The 16,625-nt window shown below is 46.8% G+C and overlaps 1 pseudogene; it reads left to right on the top strand.

Moving 5' to 3' along the window:
- The window catches only part of LOC125546911 (F-box protein SKIP19-like), a 45,847-nt pseudogene extending 32,980 nt beyond the window's left edge, over positions 1–12,867 (top strand).
- Positions 12,868–16,625: the final 3,758 nt, after the last annotated feature.

Genomic DNA, 16,625 nt, shown 5'->3' with positions numbered 1-16,625 from the left:
TTGCTCGCAATCATCGGATTTTTCTGCCTAGTGTGGATATGTCAATTGAAGCCATCTATACTGAGCCTTCCAAGGAACCCCTAAGTCTTCAGAATGCAGAGCATCAGAGTTTTTCTTAGAACGTTGAAGGCGTGGAAGCCGTAACTCGTGTGTATCCTTTGGCTGGCACTACACGTGCACCGCATCCTGCTCTCACTGAAGCCACTGACAGTACAACTGCTCCACGACCCAAGAAGCGCACTCGTGTTCTCAACGACCGAGAGCTTCTTGTGGCTCTTCATCAGAAACAGGATAGGCATCATGACTGGCTGAAGCGTCAGATGCAAAGCCTCTTGGTGGATGTTAATCGCATTCGCAATCTTGCCACCAAGAATGCTTTTGTTGCCCATGAAACCTCTCGCCGCACATGGAAAGGGCTAACGCTGATGTGTTCTAAAGATAATCTTCAAGAGGATGGCTTCACTGAGCGATTCAAGTTTGACTCCACACCTTCTCAAAGGGCAGTGCTACGACGAACTCCATCCCTTGAAGACTCTGAGTTCTCTTCCTCTGCTGTGACTGTGAATGCCAGAGTGATCGAGGATGAAGACGATGCTACTTCACTGCCACCTCCTTCAACACGCTTTGACTCTGCTCCAAGCTCTTCAGCACCACCAAACACCACCAACGACCCTGCTGCTTCACCTACTCCTCATGGGAACGAGTAGATGCTCTATGTCTTCAAACCTTTTTGGTCCTTACTGACAAAAGGGGGAGAAGCATATGAGGTTGATAGTCTTCAAGCGGGTCCATATGGGCGGGTGCTTTATATTTTGCTTCGTGCTTACAACTCTCGTTTTGCTACATTTGGTTCTTTGAGTTGTAACACGTAAACTAAATGGTCGTCTGCTACTTATCTGCCACCTTGTGTTGCGATGATAAATTCCGCATGTGCGACGATAAATTCCGCACTTAGATCATTCTGCAGACGTCCATTTTCCATTATGCATGTCGTTATCTTCATATACTTTCACATTCATAGTGGATTGTCATCATAAGTTGAAGTGGATCTCCACAAGTACAACCTGCCATGTGCATTTGCATTCCAAAAGCAAATTACTTATATGCACATCTTCAGGGAGAGCCCTTGCAACTTATGAAGACAATTCCTTATCCTTTACAATTTCACAGATTATATTCCCCGTTGAAAACTTCAACTAGTTTGTCATCAATCACCAAAAAAGGGGAGATTGTAAGTGCATCTAGTGCCACCCCTAGTTGGTTTTGGAGTATTGATGACAAACCTAGTTGAGGGACTAATGTGTTTGTGAGAATTGCAGCATAACACAGGTAGAAGTCCCTCATTGATTCGGTTTTCCTACCAGAGATGACCCCTAAAAATGTATGAAGACATTGAAGTCAAAGGTGGTATATGAAGATATTCACATTGAAGACTATGACAAGAGAAGACACCACATGAAGCCTATGGAGCTCGAAGACTTAGATCTTTCGTAGTTCTCTTTCTTCTGTGTTGAGTCATAGGAACCATCGTACTGTTAAGTGGGGTCCAAGAGAACCAGTCAGAATGACTGAAGTGATGCTTAAACAAAACCTATGTCTTCGAGCGAAGACTTTGAGAGCGAATCTTGTCCAGAGTCGGACAAGTTAGCTTTGCTTGTAGCCCAAGTAAAGTTGTCGTGTGAGTTTGAAATCTGACCGTTGGAACACGTGTCAGTTCCTTAGTGACCCAGGGTCATTTCGGACAAATTAGGTCGGGTTGCCAAGTGGCTATAAATAGCCCACCCCCTACAACCATAACCAGTTGGCTGCTCAGATTCAGAATACGGCTTTTGTCGTTTGAGAGCAACCCACCTCGAAGCCTTTGAGAGAGAATTCCTTGCGATGATAAAGCCCTAACCACCCAGAGCCAAAGAGAATTAGGCATCACTTAAGTCTTCTTGTCTGTGTGATCTGAAGACTTATTACACTTGAGGACTGTGCATCCTCCAGCCGGTTAGGCGTCGTGTTCTGAGCATCCAAGAGACATTGTGGATTGCCGGTGAACGAAGTCTGTGAAGGTTTGGGAGTCTACCTTGAAGACTTACCAGAGTGATTGGGCGAGGTCTGTGTGACCTTAGCTCAAGGGGAATACGGTGAGGACTGGGTGTCCTGAGCTGCGTGTTTAGGACTGGGTGTCCGGGACTGTGTGTCCTAAGGTTTAAATACCTAGCCGCCCTAACCAGACGTACAGTTGTCACAACAACTGGAACTAGTCCAACAAATCATTGTCTTCAGCGAGTCACTGGTTTCATCTTCCCTTCCCTTTACTTACTATTACTCCTTGTGAAGTCATTGTATGTTCGCACTATCTTTTGTCTTCACTGAGTGACTGCGTGTTATGTGTGGCTTCACAATATCTTCCTACCTGATCCTTACTACATTGCTGCTATTAGTCATTGTGCTTTCACTCTATTGAATACTAGACTATGGCTTGCCTAGTGTAGTCTACCTTCCGCTGCAGGGTAATAGGTTTATTTCTATCGTTTGTCTTCATAACTTCCACGTTTTGAAGACTTTCATAAAAATCGCCTATTCACCCCCCCTCTAGTCGATATAACGCACTTTCACACACAAACCCGAAAAACCAACTCAAGCACGAGTTCCAGCCACTTTTGTTGTGATTTTCGATCTCCTTGCTCAAAGCACCTCTCGCAAAACTGCTTGGGGAGATTGTTTATGGGTATGTGACTCCTCCATTGGTCCAATTAGTTTTTGTTCTAGTGCTTTATTCTTTGCTAATTTGTGCTGCATAGGTGACCATGTTCTTGATCTTGCATGTTGAATTTATATGGTTCCAAGTAGTTCTAATGCTTGATTTAGGCTCTAGGCACTTGTAGGAGTAGTTGCTATCAGTTTTATTGAAGTTGGTTCACTTTTGTTTGAAGTTACTAAAAATTTCAGAAATTTTTCAGAGAAAGACAATATGCTTAGGAAGATGTTCCAAGGTGGTTCTTCTAAGAAGCAAGGACCCATGATTGCTATGCGCGATGCTGACGAGGATCCACCAAGAGACGCTCCAGTACGGCCTTGTGAATGGCCGTCGGAAAATTTTATGAACCGTGCGGGAATTAAAGAAGAATACAAAGCATATTTACGCAATGCCGGTCTTGAGGATTTTGAGGCTAACAAATGCCCCCAGTATCATGATCTCACAAGTTCCTTTGTGAGGAGGTTTGGGTATTCATCTTCGCGTAATTCTCCTTCAGTCATGTTTGATCTTTATGGCAAATCTTATACCATGGACCTAGAGGATTTCACTCTTGCTTGCAAACTTTCATCATGGGGTAGTATTAGGGATCCCCCTAAATCTGAATTTAGAAACTTTCTTGCTAGTATAACTATAGGGGAATCCAGAGATATAACGCAAGCTACCATAGGGAGCATTCACTTTCCTGCTATACATTATTTTGCTCTCTTCATCGGTAGATGCATAAATGCTAAGGATGAAGCATGTCACATGTGTGTACCTGACCTTAGCATTCTCAGGAGTGCTGTGTTACGAGACCAATCTTATCATATGGGAGCCATTGTAGCTCGTAGGTTGCATCATAATAGACATAATGGAGATTTCTTTGGAGGAATTTATGCAACCCGCTTAGCTCATTTTCTTGAGATAGATATTCATGAGGGTGATACGGAGTTGCCTCCTGCATATTTAGATTATAACTCCATGGCTTCGCACCAGTTTGTCGAGAGGCCTGAATCACCTCTCTTATATCGTTTAATTTTTAACAAACGACACGTTGTCTGTATTACTCTCCCTGCTCCTGCCTTCTTTGATGCTCAGGCAAAACAAAGATACACTATCACCAGAGAGGAGGCAGATGAGTATGAGAGGAGAGCGGAGGCAGCCCGACTCCATGCTGCAGCTCAGCAGGCGATAACCGCTGCACATCAGTATGATCCCAACTATTCCTCGTCGCAGTACGACCCCAGCTATACCTATGGGTATTCGCCAGGCTATCCCCAGCAATAGACCAACTTAGGACAAAAGCCTAAGCTTGGGGGAGTACGTATTTCTCACCGACATTACATTTATGTTCACACACACTCATTGCTAGATGTTGGTGCTCATACTCTTTCACTGTAATATCCATGCTAGTTTATTTTCTTCTTCCTGCTTTCTTCTTGTGTGTTTGTTAAATGTTAAGAAAAAAATTAGTAGTAGTTTACTTTTCTGCTGTAGTAGTAATAATTAAAAAGAAAATCTAAAAATATTTCCCGTTCTTCTTTTGCTTGTTGGGAGCTTTCCCGTGTAAATAGTTTTATTTCTTTTCTTTTCTTTGGGGGTCAGTAGGAGAAGACCATAATTAAATTGTTGAAATGGCTCTTATATGCATTATTGTTGATTTAACCAAGAGCCCTATTGCCTTGTCTTCTCCTGTTTATTGAATGCTCGCAGATTCCAGCTTAGTCCAATGCACGTGCACTCTTATTATTATTCACACCGTTCGGTCGTGCAAGTGAAAGGCAATTATGATGATATATGATGGGCTGACTAAGATGAGAAAAGCTGGTATGAACTCAACCTCTTTTGTTTTTGTAAATATGATGAGTCCCTCGTTCTTGATTCAGCTTATTATGAATAAACATGTTTGCAATGACAATTAGAGATCATAGTTGCTTATGCCATGCTTGATTAGCTATGAGTTATAATGGTTTACCTTGCGTGCCAACATGCTATTGAGATGGTTATGATGTGGTATGATGGGGTGGTATCCTCCTTTGAATGATTTAAGTGACTTGACTTGGCACATGTTCACGCATGTAGTTGAAACAAAATCAACATAGCCTTCACGATATTTATGTTCATGGTGGATTATATCCTACTCATGCTTGCATCCAATGTTTATTAATTTTAATGCATGTGCATGGCTGTTGTCGCTCTCTAGTTGGTCGCTTCCCAGTATTTTGCTAGCCTTCACTTGTAGTAAGCGGGAATACTGCTTGTGCATCCAATCCCTTAAACCCCAAAGTTATTCCAGATGAGTCCACTATACCTTCCTATATGCGGTATCTACCTGCTGTTCCAAGTAAATTTGTATGTGCCAAACTCTAAACCTTCAAATAAACATTCTGTTTTGTATGCTCGAATAGCTCATGTATCAACCAAGGCTGTCCTTATCTTCCGTGTTAGGCGGGTTATTCTCAAGGGGAGTGGACTCCGCTACTCACTCATGAGAAAATGGCTGGTCACCGGGATGCCCAGTCCCATGCTTTATGCAAACTAAATCAAAATTAATTACAAACAAAACTCCCCCTGGGACCTGTATGTTGGAGACACTCGTTGTTTTGAGCAAGGCATGGATTGATGCTTGTTGGTGGAGGGGGAGTATAAATTTTACCATTCTGTTTGGGAACCGCCTATAATGTGTTTAGCATGGAAGATATCGCCATCTCTTAGTTGCTACATTGACAATGAAAGTATACCGCTCAAAATACAATTTATCTCTATTGCAAAACCGAGCTCTGGCACCTCTACAAATCCCTGCTTCCCTCTGCGAAGGGCCTATCCATTTACTTTTACGTTGAGTCATCACCCTCTTATTAAAAAGCACTAGCTGGAGAGCACAACTGTCATTTGCATTCATCACTATTAATCTATGTTGGGTGTGACTATGATTGGATCTCTTTTACCATGAATTACAATGTCTAGTCAGTCCTTGATCTTTAAAGTTGCTCTGCATTTATGTTTTGCGGTCTCAAAAAGGGCTAGCGGGATACCATCTTGTTATATCATATTATGATTGTTTTGAGAAAGTATTGTCATCCAAGATTTATTATTATGGCTTGCTAGTTGATTATACTATTGATATGAGTAATTATGAGACTTGAGAATTATTGCAAATGTGGTTAGTTATGATATATGCTGAAAACTTGAATGCTGGCTTGACATAGTTACAACAACAAGAGCAAACAGAGTTTGTAAAAGTTTTTTTTTCTTTCAGTTTGTCAACTGAATTGCTTGAGGACAAGCAAGGGTTTAAGCTTGGGGGAGCTGATACGTCTCCGTCATATCTACTTTTCCAAACACTTTTGCCCTTGTTTTGGACTCTAACTTGCATGATTTGAATGGAACTAACCCGGACTGACGCTGTTTTCAACAGAATTGTCATGATGTTGTTTTATGTGCAGAAAACAAATATTCTCGGAATGACCTGAAACTCCACGTAACATCTTAGAAAAAATAATAAAAAATCCTCGCCAAAGATGAAGACCAGGGGGGCCACACCCTATCCACGAGGGTGGGGGGCGCGCCCCCCTCTAGGGCGCGCCCCCTACCTCGTGGGCCCCCTGGATGCCGTTCGACGCCAACTCCAACTCTATATATCTGCTTTCGGAGAGAAAAAAATCAGAGAGAAGAAATCATCGCGTTTTACGATACGGAGCCGCCACCAAGCCCTTAAACCTCCCGGGAGGGCTGATCTGGAGTCCGTTCGGGGCTCCGGAGAGGGGGATTCATCGCCGTCGTCATCATCAACCATCCTCCATCACCAATTTCATGATGCTCACCGCCGTGCGTGAGTAATTCCATCGTAGGCTTGCTGGACGGTAATGGGTTGGATGAGATTTATCATGTAATCGAGTTAGTTTTGTTAGGGTTTGATCCCTAGTATCCACTATGTTCTGAGATTGATGTTGCTATGACTTTGCTATGCTTAATGCTTGTCACTAGGGCCCGAGTGCCATGATTTCAGATCTGAACCTATTATGTTTTCATGAATATATGTGAGTTCTTGATCCTATCTTGCAAGTCTATAGTCACCTACTATGTGTTATGATCCGGCAACCCCGAAGTGACAATAATCGGGACCACTCCCGGTGATGACCATAGTTTGAGGAGTTCATTTATTCACTATGTGCTAATGATTTGTTCTGGTTCTCTATTAAAAGGAGGCCTTAATATCCCTTAGTTTCCGATAGGACCCCGCTGCCACGGGAGGGTAGGACAAAAGATGTCATGCAAGTTCTTTTCCATAAGCACGTATAACTATATACGGAATACATGCCTACATTACATTGATGAATTGGAGCTAGTTCTGTGTCATCCTATGTTATGACTGTTACATGATGAACCGCATCCGGCATAATTATCCATCACTGATCCGGTGCCTACGAGTTTTCCATATACTGGTTTACGCTTATTTACTTTTCTGCTGCTACTGTTACAATCACTACAAAATACCAAAAACATTATTTTTGCTGTCTTTACTTTTGTTGCTGCTACCACCACTATCATATTACTGTGCTACTAAACACTTTGCTGCAGATACTAAGTTTCCAGGTGTGGTTGAATTGACAACTCAGCTGCTAATACTTGAGAATATTCTTTGGCTTCCCTTGTGTCGAATCAATAAATTTGGGTTGAATACTCTACCCTCAAAAGCTGTTGCGATCCCCTATACTTGTGGGTTATCATCCGCCTGGTCCTCCTCGCGGACGACGAGCGGTGGCGGTGGCACAGTGCGGTCGACTTCGCGAACACCGCGTCGCCTCGCCTCCTCGTGCTTGAAGGCGAATCAACGAGCCCAGTTGGGCGAGTCAGTTGCGTAGGCGGGGTCACGGCGCTGCTCCGGCATCAGGAGCGCCCGCCGGCGCCGCACCTCCTCTGCATGCGCCCTAGCCGATCGCGGCGCCGCCGGCACTGGGATCCTCTCCGGATCTAGGTGCCAGTCGTGCGGCAGGGTGGCGTAGGGGTACGGGAGAGGCACGCGATGCTGCCAGTGCCACTCCGCCTGGTGCACTGGCACGCTGACGCGCTGCCTCGGGCGGCGAGCTGGCGCCGACGGAGGCGGGAGGAACTCCGGGGGAAAAGGAATGGCGGGGGACTTGTCCTTGGCCTTGCTGCTGCCGGCGCGGGAGAAGAGCCCCATCTGGCACGGTTGGGGTGGCTAGGGTTTGCCGGCGACGGGGGAGCGAGTGTGGCTAGATGGGGACGGGGGCTGGCTGGAAGCGGATGAGGACGGCCTCGCCACACGGTTGGCTTAAAAAAGGACGACCGCCGTTGCTGACGCGTGGGCCCGAGGTCATAAATTAATCTGACCAGGTAGGCCTCGGGCAGTTGGACGACCGCCGGGGGATGCGGCGGACACCGAGAAGGTGCGCGTGGCGTCCGTTCCGCGTACGCGACGACGTATTTGGGGCGAAATTTGGGCCGCAAATGCATCGACGTGGACGCGAAGCGGACTTGATTTGGGTTTGGGTCGGCGCGTTGGGTCTTCTTTTTTGTCCGCACCGACCCAAACGGATGGCGGCGGACGAAATGGGTCGTCCCATTGGAGTTGCTCTGACAGTGGCATCTTGGCACCTTTCCCGGGCCGCGACACAAGCATGCGTATCAATTTATACGCGGATGATGCGGTAATTTTTTACAAATCCGGTTAAACAGGAGGTTGACGCCCTCCTGGATTTCCTACAATCTTTCAGTGATGCCACGGGACTACATTTAAAATCAGAGTATTGACTGTGGCACCTATAAGGTGTGACGGGCTGTCGTTGTCGGATGTGCTACAGGGTTTTGGTGGCAACACTGTTCAGTTCCCGATAACATACCTGGGCCTTCCAATTTCGCCATCCAGGCTTCAGATAGTTCACCTGCAATTCATCCTGAATAGAATCAAGGCTCGGCTGGCCGGGTGGAACGCAGGCAGAAGAGTGCTGGTTGGGAGCGTTCCCTCAGCGCTGCCAACTTTTGCAATAACAGTGCTGAAACTACTGAAGAAGATCATCAGTGCAATAACAGTAACATATTATGTTACCACTTCTCATTAACTACATGTCATATAAGCAAAAATTTCTCGAAATGCGCTATGTTACTAGTTAGGTTACTCCCACTATGACTAGCCTAAGGCTACTGACAGCCACGGCGACCGTGGGTGGGCCTTCAGACACCGTGTGATGAGCATGACAGGGCGGCCTTCGACAAAGCCACCACTGTGACGATCGGTAATGGGCAGACTGCTCTGTTCTGAAAATCAAAATGGGTTGGGGGTCCTCGCTGCAGCACGCCTTCCCCATGCTATTTCATCATTCTAAAAGAAAGAACATAATAGTGGCAGGGGCTCTAAACAACGAGCAGTGGTTGATTGATCTTCAGCATGGCAACATGATGGAGATCGCGGTCGATTTTCTGAGACTGTGGCGCCTGCTGCAGCACGCACAAACTAATGGGAATGAGGCGGACAAGATTAGATGGATTGAGGGGAGACAGAGTAGCTATACGGCAGGTGCCACGTATAAGATGTAGTTTCAGCCAACGGGGATGAGCAGTTTTAAACATCTGATTTGGAAAGCTTGCGCCCCTGCCAAGATAAAGATATTCGCGTGGCTTCTGCTACATAACCGGCTCTGGTGTAATGATCGTTTGCAGAGAAGATGATGGCCAAATGGTTACTTTTGCCCTCTCTGCCTCAGAAGTTTGGAAACTTCAGTGCACCTGCTCTGGAGCTGCCCTTTCTCGGATGAGGTGTGGCGGACGATTGCAAGCTGGTGCGGCTGCTCAGCTTTGGCTGTAGAGGACAGGCTTCACCTCCTTTCTTCGAGAAGTATATGCCAGAACATCGTCCGGAGGGCTGAAGCTGGCGCCAAGCGAGGGGTCAGATCAATGATCTTGATGGTTGCGTGGGAGCTGTGGAGAGAAAGAAATGCTGCGGTTTTCAGAGCGAAGATACCGGATGCAGCGAGCGTTCTTCAGGCCATCAGAAGTAACATGGAGCAATGGCGGTTAGCCGGTGCCAAAGACATAGAGACCCCTTTTGGGGAAAGGACCGCGAGATAGAGCCTTCGGATTGTTTTTGCCTTTTCCTTATTTTTTGCACTATCTGTACCGAAACCACCATGATCAGTTGATCACCCTGTTTTTCGCTTGCTTTCTGCTAAATCAATGAAGCCGGTGTACACCGGGTCTTTAAAAAAAAGACCCTTCAAATGCTTGAGCAGAGTAGTTTGCAAAGAAAAACAAAATTGGCTCATCTGTATGGCTGTATTTGTCTCTGCAATTAGGGAAACATATTTACGACAGCTTGCTTATAGCCAAATAAGTTGTCTTGAGATAGTAGTCTTATTTGATATTTATGGTGCATCATTATGTGATATATATGACAGGTTGCTTATTGACAAATTAGCAAGCTTGAGGTAGTCAGACTGTCATTTGATATTTCTCGTAGAGGTAAATACACCATGAGTCATAGAGCTTGCACGTGACGGTCAGTTTGGTGCACAAACTTGTAAAATACGTGTTTCTGGTCATCAAACTTGCACAAACGTTCATATACGGCCACATTCCATGTACGCGGACGTATCCGTGGTCTATGTGGCATGCCAGCATGGCCAGGGCCCACCGTAAGCCCGCGACGCATGGTAGATCTGCAGACTTTTTCTTTATTTACGTATTATACACTTATTTTTTTAACTTATTAAGCCCCTAAAATAAAATTATTTTTTATTTACGTATAAAGCCCCTAAAATAAAATGGAAAAACAAGGGATGGTTCGGTTACGAACTAGGGACGTACCACTACTAGGCTCAGGTTAACAACCACCAAACCGATGATCATTCATGTCTAGGTAGCACAAATAATTTTTATATCATATAAACATGGCCGAAAAATCAATTTTACAAGAAATGTAACCCCAAAAAAGGGAGCACCGTGGCTCGACTATGTGACCTCGTGATCAATGTTAACTAAGATTACCACCGGGTTTCGAAAACACAACTTATCCAAATGGGATAAATATTTTTCATGTTGTTATTCCTTCTTGTTCTATGTAAGAAAAAAATATATTTTTGTGTTTGTGATATTTAATAAATGTTTATGTGTTACAAAAAAGGTGTGTGACATTTAAAAAAATGTTTAAACATTGTAAACCACATTTGTGTAATTAAAAATGATATGTTGCATTTTAAAATGTTCGTGCATTCCAAAAAAACTGGTCATGACATTTTTTAAATGCCTATACAATGTATAAAGCTGTTTGTGTAGCTTAAAAATGTTTTGTACCATCCGAAAATGTTAAAAACATAGTTGAAAAAAGTTTCAAAACTTGTATTTGAAAAAAATGTTAATCATATGTTTCAAAAGTATTAAGCATATATTTTTTAAAATACTCCAAACATAGATGTATACTGGAGTATTTAATATATATATATATATATATATATATATATATATATGTATGTATATATGTATGTATCATAACATAGATGTATACTGGAGTATTTAAAACATCAAAACATATGTGTATCATATGGAGTATATGTTTCAATACACATAAATTTCAAAACTTGTATTTGAAAAAATGTTAGTCTAGACATGTTGTGTTGATTAACATTTTTTTAAATACAAGTTTTTGAAACTTTTTAAAATGTCGCATAACTTTTTTGTAACACATAAATATTTTTTGAATGTCACAAACACAAGAATATAAATTGTTTTCTTACATCTGGACGTGTTGTGTTGTCGGTGGTAATCTTAGTTAACCTTGACCACAAGGTCACATGGTCGAGCCACGGTGCTCATTTTTTCCGTGTTATATTTCTTGTAAAATTTATTTTCAGTCAATGTTTATATGATACAGAAATTAGTCGTGCTATATAGACATGAATAGTCAATAGTCTGGTGGTTGTACACGTGAGACTACTAGGGCACGTTGCAGCTTCAAACCCCCATATCGCTTGCTTTTTAATTTTATTTTTAGGGGCTTAATACGAAAATAAAAAAAGGCAAAGGCTTCTCTGCAGATTTAGATGCTACAGCGGATAACAGTGGGCCCTGGCCAAACTGGAATGCCACATAGGCCATGGATACGTTCGTGTACATGAAATGTGACCGTATATGAATGATCGTGCAAGTTTGATGACCAGAAACACGTATTTTACAAGTTTGTGCACCAAACTGACCATCGCGTGCAAGTTCTATGACTTCGGGTGTATTTACCTCTTTCTCGTACGGTAGATGTCTCCGACCACTTAACTTTAAGGGGAAAACATGTTTACTGTTTAAACTTGTTATAGAGTCTTACCACTCTTACCGTATTTGTCTGATTTTTCTTGGTTCATGTGATATCCTGTCTACTTACATATTTGTCTCTGCAAGTGCCACTCACTAAAGAGTATTCGGCTCATCGGTACCATGTACTTTTGGGATTTTTGGGATGATGAGGACGTAGTAATTAAGCTTGCAGCTAAATGTCCAATGCTACAAGAGATAGAGTGCTCTCATCAGAAGCAGCCATGGCATTTTTTCACGAGGATCGGCGCAGCGCGCCCAGAGTTGAAACGTCTAAGAGTCCGTTATCCTTGGTTCGACTCAGTATCAATATTGATGGATGAAGGCGAGGAGGAGGAGGAGTCTGATGAGGCCTGGGAGGCGAGACAGAATCAGGAGGCCTTTGCCATAGCAGAGAGCTTGCATGAGTTGCGGCTCCTTCAGATGGCAGGCTATGGCCTGACCAACAAAGGGGTATACGCCATCCTCGAAGGCTGCCCCCACCTTGAGTTCCTCGACCTTAGAGAATGCCTCCACATCGAAGTTAACGCTGAACTCCAAGCTCGCTGTGCCAATATCAGGCATGTCCAGCTGCCAGGAGTAGGGCCTTATGTTCCGTGCCCCGAACTCCATACTATCGAGGCGGATGAAGGTGAAGTGATCGAGATGGATGATCTCTATGAAACGGAGGCTCGCTCTCTGCGCAACGAGCTAGCGACGGAAAATGATGACTACTACGGCGAGAACTACTGCTGGTATGACTACTCGCTCCCCTCGTCCCCTGGCTCGCCTGTCGTACGATGTACTCTATGGATGATCCCAGATACTACTGGGAGCTGTAAACAGATGCAGCTGGGCCATGTTCAGTAGTTCAAGTCACTGTCTTGGTGTTTCTCGATTCTGAATATTTGGTGTGTAGCTCTGCAGGAAGGCTTTTGATGTACAAAAAATCCAATGGTGCTTTTGAACCATCTGCCTCTAGTGTGCGTTTTACTAGCTTTTGTAATATTTGGACAGACTGCTTGTTGCAAGTGTCTAATACTCCCTGAGATGTTTTAGATATTTCAATATGGATTGCATACAAACTGAAATGAGTGAACAAACTCACTAAAACATACTCCCTCTAAAGAAATATAAGAGCATGTAGATCACGCTCTTATATTTCTTTACGGAGAGAGTACGTATCTATAATTCTATATACATTCAATTCGAAAAAAATTAGAACATCTTATAATTATGAATGGAGGGAGTAGTAGTTAACATTCATGACTTGTCAAAAACGTCCAATGAGAATGGAGATCGAGAGGTACATGAAATCCATCCTCTGGTCACAGCAGTTTAGCAATTGGGCTTTGGCTTGCTTCACCCGACTGTATTTCCCTGGGTTAAAGGAAAATGAAATACATCGTCTGGTCACAGCAGATTAGCAAAAAAGCAATTGGTACCACTAATAAAAAAGCAATTTTTTTGACGAAAAGGCAGGGCCTCTGGTCACAGCAGCTTAGCAATTGGGCTTCACCCGACCATATTTCCCCTGAGTTAAAAAAAGAAAAGATAGAAAATTTTGCTTTTCAGTACCATGCGCTGCAGCACTGAAAGTATGAGCCCACCTTCTCCTGAACATTTTTCTGAAAGAAAAGGCAGATCATTGTCTATCTTATGCATTCAAAACGGGCAGAAGCCCGGGTGACCAGAGGCCAATTACCTGGGTAAAGTTTTGATGGAAACAATGAGCTTCCAAGGAAAGTTGCAGAAGGAGAAGGAGATATTACTCAAAAAAAAGAAGGAGAAGGAGATGGCGGAGGAGAGAGAGTTACAGAAGGTTGATAAATCAACAACGAAGCCTATTAGCCCATGAAAGAAGCATGCGTCTCCTTCTCCAACTGTCTCCTTGCTCGATGTCTCCATAGTTTGAGCATATCTACAGTAGTGTGGCATAGCACCATCGGTGACCAAACTTTGTTGTTGAAGGTACGATCATTCGTCGACTGCCATAGAGCCATTGCACACGCAGCAAAGAGCACACACCATAGCTGACCAAAGTAGTTTCGCTCTGCAATGGTCTGAACAAAAGCTGAAATATCTGCAGCTCCGGTAGCGCCATCCCTAAGGCCCAGCCTTCCCCAGAGTTCTCCACCGAGCCGGCATCTCAAAATAATGTGGCTGATGGATTCAGTAGCAGGGCATAGAGCACAGTCCGCGACAGGAGATATGGTAGTCCAATGCTTGCGAGTCATATTGTCTCTGGTGTTTAAACGCCCTTGAAAGGCAAGCCGCGGGAAAACCTTGTGCCTTAAGGGATTATGGCATTCCAAACATAGCTGCCATACTGCTAGGTGACACCTCTGAATGTCAAAAGGTTGTAGAAGAAGGTGCTGAGGTCTGAACATCGCATGGATGGCAGGCGCTTGTCTAGGTTGCTGTTGATGAATTGAATTGCATGTAAACAAAGCACTAGCTGATTACGTTCAGAGCTAGCCAAAGGAGAGAGATTCGGGCGCAGTTTGAGCGTCCATCTGCCTTGCGTGAACCGGGAAGAAACATTGCAATAGGGGTCTCTAGCAAAAGAGTAGAGGGTAGGGAAGGCGATATGCAACCGACCCATTAACGACCATTTATCGTGCCAGAAAGAGATAAGAGAATCATTCCCCCCCAAGAGCAGGAGGAGGATTGTAGGACCAAATGAATGCATGATTTAATTGTCTTCCAAATGACGGTGTCACAGCTTGAACTGGCTAAGGGTGTCCTCTGTCGGCACTACCTTTGAGCAAACCATTGATAGCAGGGGATGTCATTGTCCTTTAGGATTTTTGCGGCGAACTTGCAGATCATAACAGTGTTGTGAGCTCTGACATCCCTAATATCCAGACCGCCAGATACCTTGGGGGTGATAACCTTGTGCTCTGAAGTTTTGAAAAAAGAACAAATTATGGAGAGTGGGACATGCTAAAAGTAAAATTAATGAATAAAATCTATGAATCTTTTATCCTACACGAAATAGAGATGACGCAAAGCACATGTAGTTTCTACTTCCGAGCTCAAATGCACCGCCATAAACAGTAAAGCACATGTAGTTTCTACTTCCCAGATGGCGGAGATGGACGCGGGCTCTAGAGACTGCGGCGGCGACCCGCCCCTGCTCGCGCTCGCCGTCCCCTCCGACGCCCTCCCGGGCTCCAGCGCCGCCCCGGTGGCCGAGCTCCCTTGCGCCTCGCATGCTCCTCGCGACGTGCTCGCCCCGCCCCCCTCCCCTCGCCCGTTCACGCCCCCGCCCCCCGTGTGCGCTGGGCCGACCTCGCCGATGAGGAGCCGATGTCTCCTCCGGCAGGCCGCCCCTCGCCCCTGTCCGCCGCCTCCCGTCGCTCCGTTGAGCCCAGCCGGGCCGGTGGCTCAGCCCCCCGCGTGTGGGGTTCGGCCGCCGGCTCGCGGCCGCAGCGGACGCCGACGCCGCCCTCGAGCTCGACTCGGGCGGGTGGGACTCAAGGCGCGGCCTTGCGTGTGGGAGGGGGTCGTCGCCGCCGGCTGCGATCGTGGGGGGTGGTTGGCCGCTCCGACCAGGGTCGGGCGCGCTCGTCGTGGCACCGTCCGGTGACCCGCGGTGCCTCGATATCTCAGCCCCCGCCTGCGGCTCACCGTGATCTGCTGTCCGCGGCTCTGGCTGCCCGCGCGTCGCCCTTCCGCCCCTTCATCGCGTCTTTTGGATCCTCCTCGTTGTGCTTCCGCGCCTCCATTTCCCGGTGTCGGCCGTGGTGGGCCCGTCCGGTCGGGTCGTCGGCGGTGGCGGCGGCGGCGAGCCATGCTCCTCGGGGGGAAACCCTACGGATCGAGGCTCCCGCTCGCTCGTTGGGCCGCGCCTTGCCCGCGGCAGGCCTCCGAGGCCGCGCCTCGCCTGCGGTTGGCCTGCTGGGCCACGCCTCGCATGTGGATGGCATACTGGGCCGCGTCCCGGCCCATTTCCGGCTTCCCCGCTCTGGGCCCCTGTCCCGCCCGATGGATCGGCCGGCTGGTCCTGGGCTGGCTTCGTGCCCTAGGCTCAGGTCAGGAGGCCTCCCGTCCGCCTCAGTCCCATCCACCGCCGCCTCCCTCGTCCCTGCTCTCTCACCCGTCGCCCCCTGCCTATTCCCTCCTCCTCCGATCGGCCTCCCTCGGCGTCCGCCCATCCCCCGCCGTGCCAGGCTATGCCGCGCGAGTGGGACGACGGGGGTGTCCCGGCCCAAGCGCCGCTCGGTCGACCGACGCGAGGCTGCGCACCCCTCCCCCGATGCCTTGCGACGGGAGGAGGAACTCTGGCGGGAGCTGCGCGAGCTCCGCGATGGGCGCCGTGATGTGCATCGATCCCTGGCCCGTCGCGAACCCCGGGGCAGGTCTCGCTCTCCCCGCCCGACAGCCTCGGGGGATTGGCGCTCGCGGAGGCGTTCGCCGTCTCCGTCCCTGCGGCGCGGCCGCAACCCATCCCCGGCTCGGTCTGCACGCCCCCCATCCCCTCGCGCCCAAGCTCCTCCGCCTGTCCCCGATGCTAAGAAGTATGTGCCACCCCACGCCTCCGGCTCCTCGGCCCCTTCCGCGGGGGCCACCCCGGGCGGCGCCCCCTCCCGCGGCC

The sequence above is a fragment of the Triticum urartu genome, chromosome 3A, assembly GCF_056163025.1.
Source record: "Triticum urartu cultivar PI428250 chromosome 3A, HENAU_Tu73, whole genome shotgun sequence".
NCBI classification, from domain to species: Eukaryota; Viridiplantae; Streptophyta; class Magnoliopsida; order Poales; family Poaceae; genus Triticum; species Triticum urartu.
Note: the sequence above shows the minus strand (reverse complement) of the source record. Positions and strands in the feature narration are given on the sequence as shown.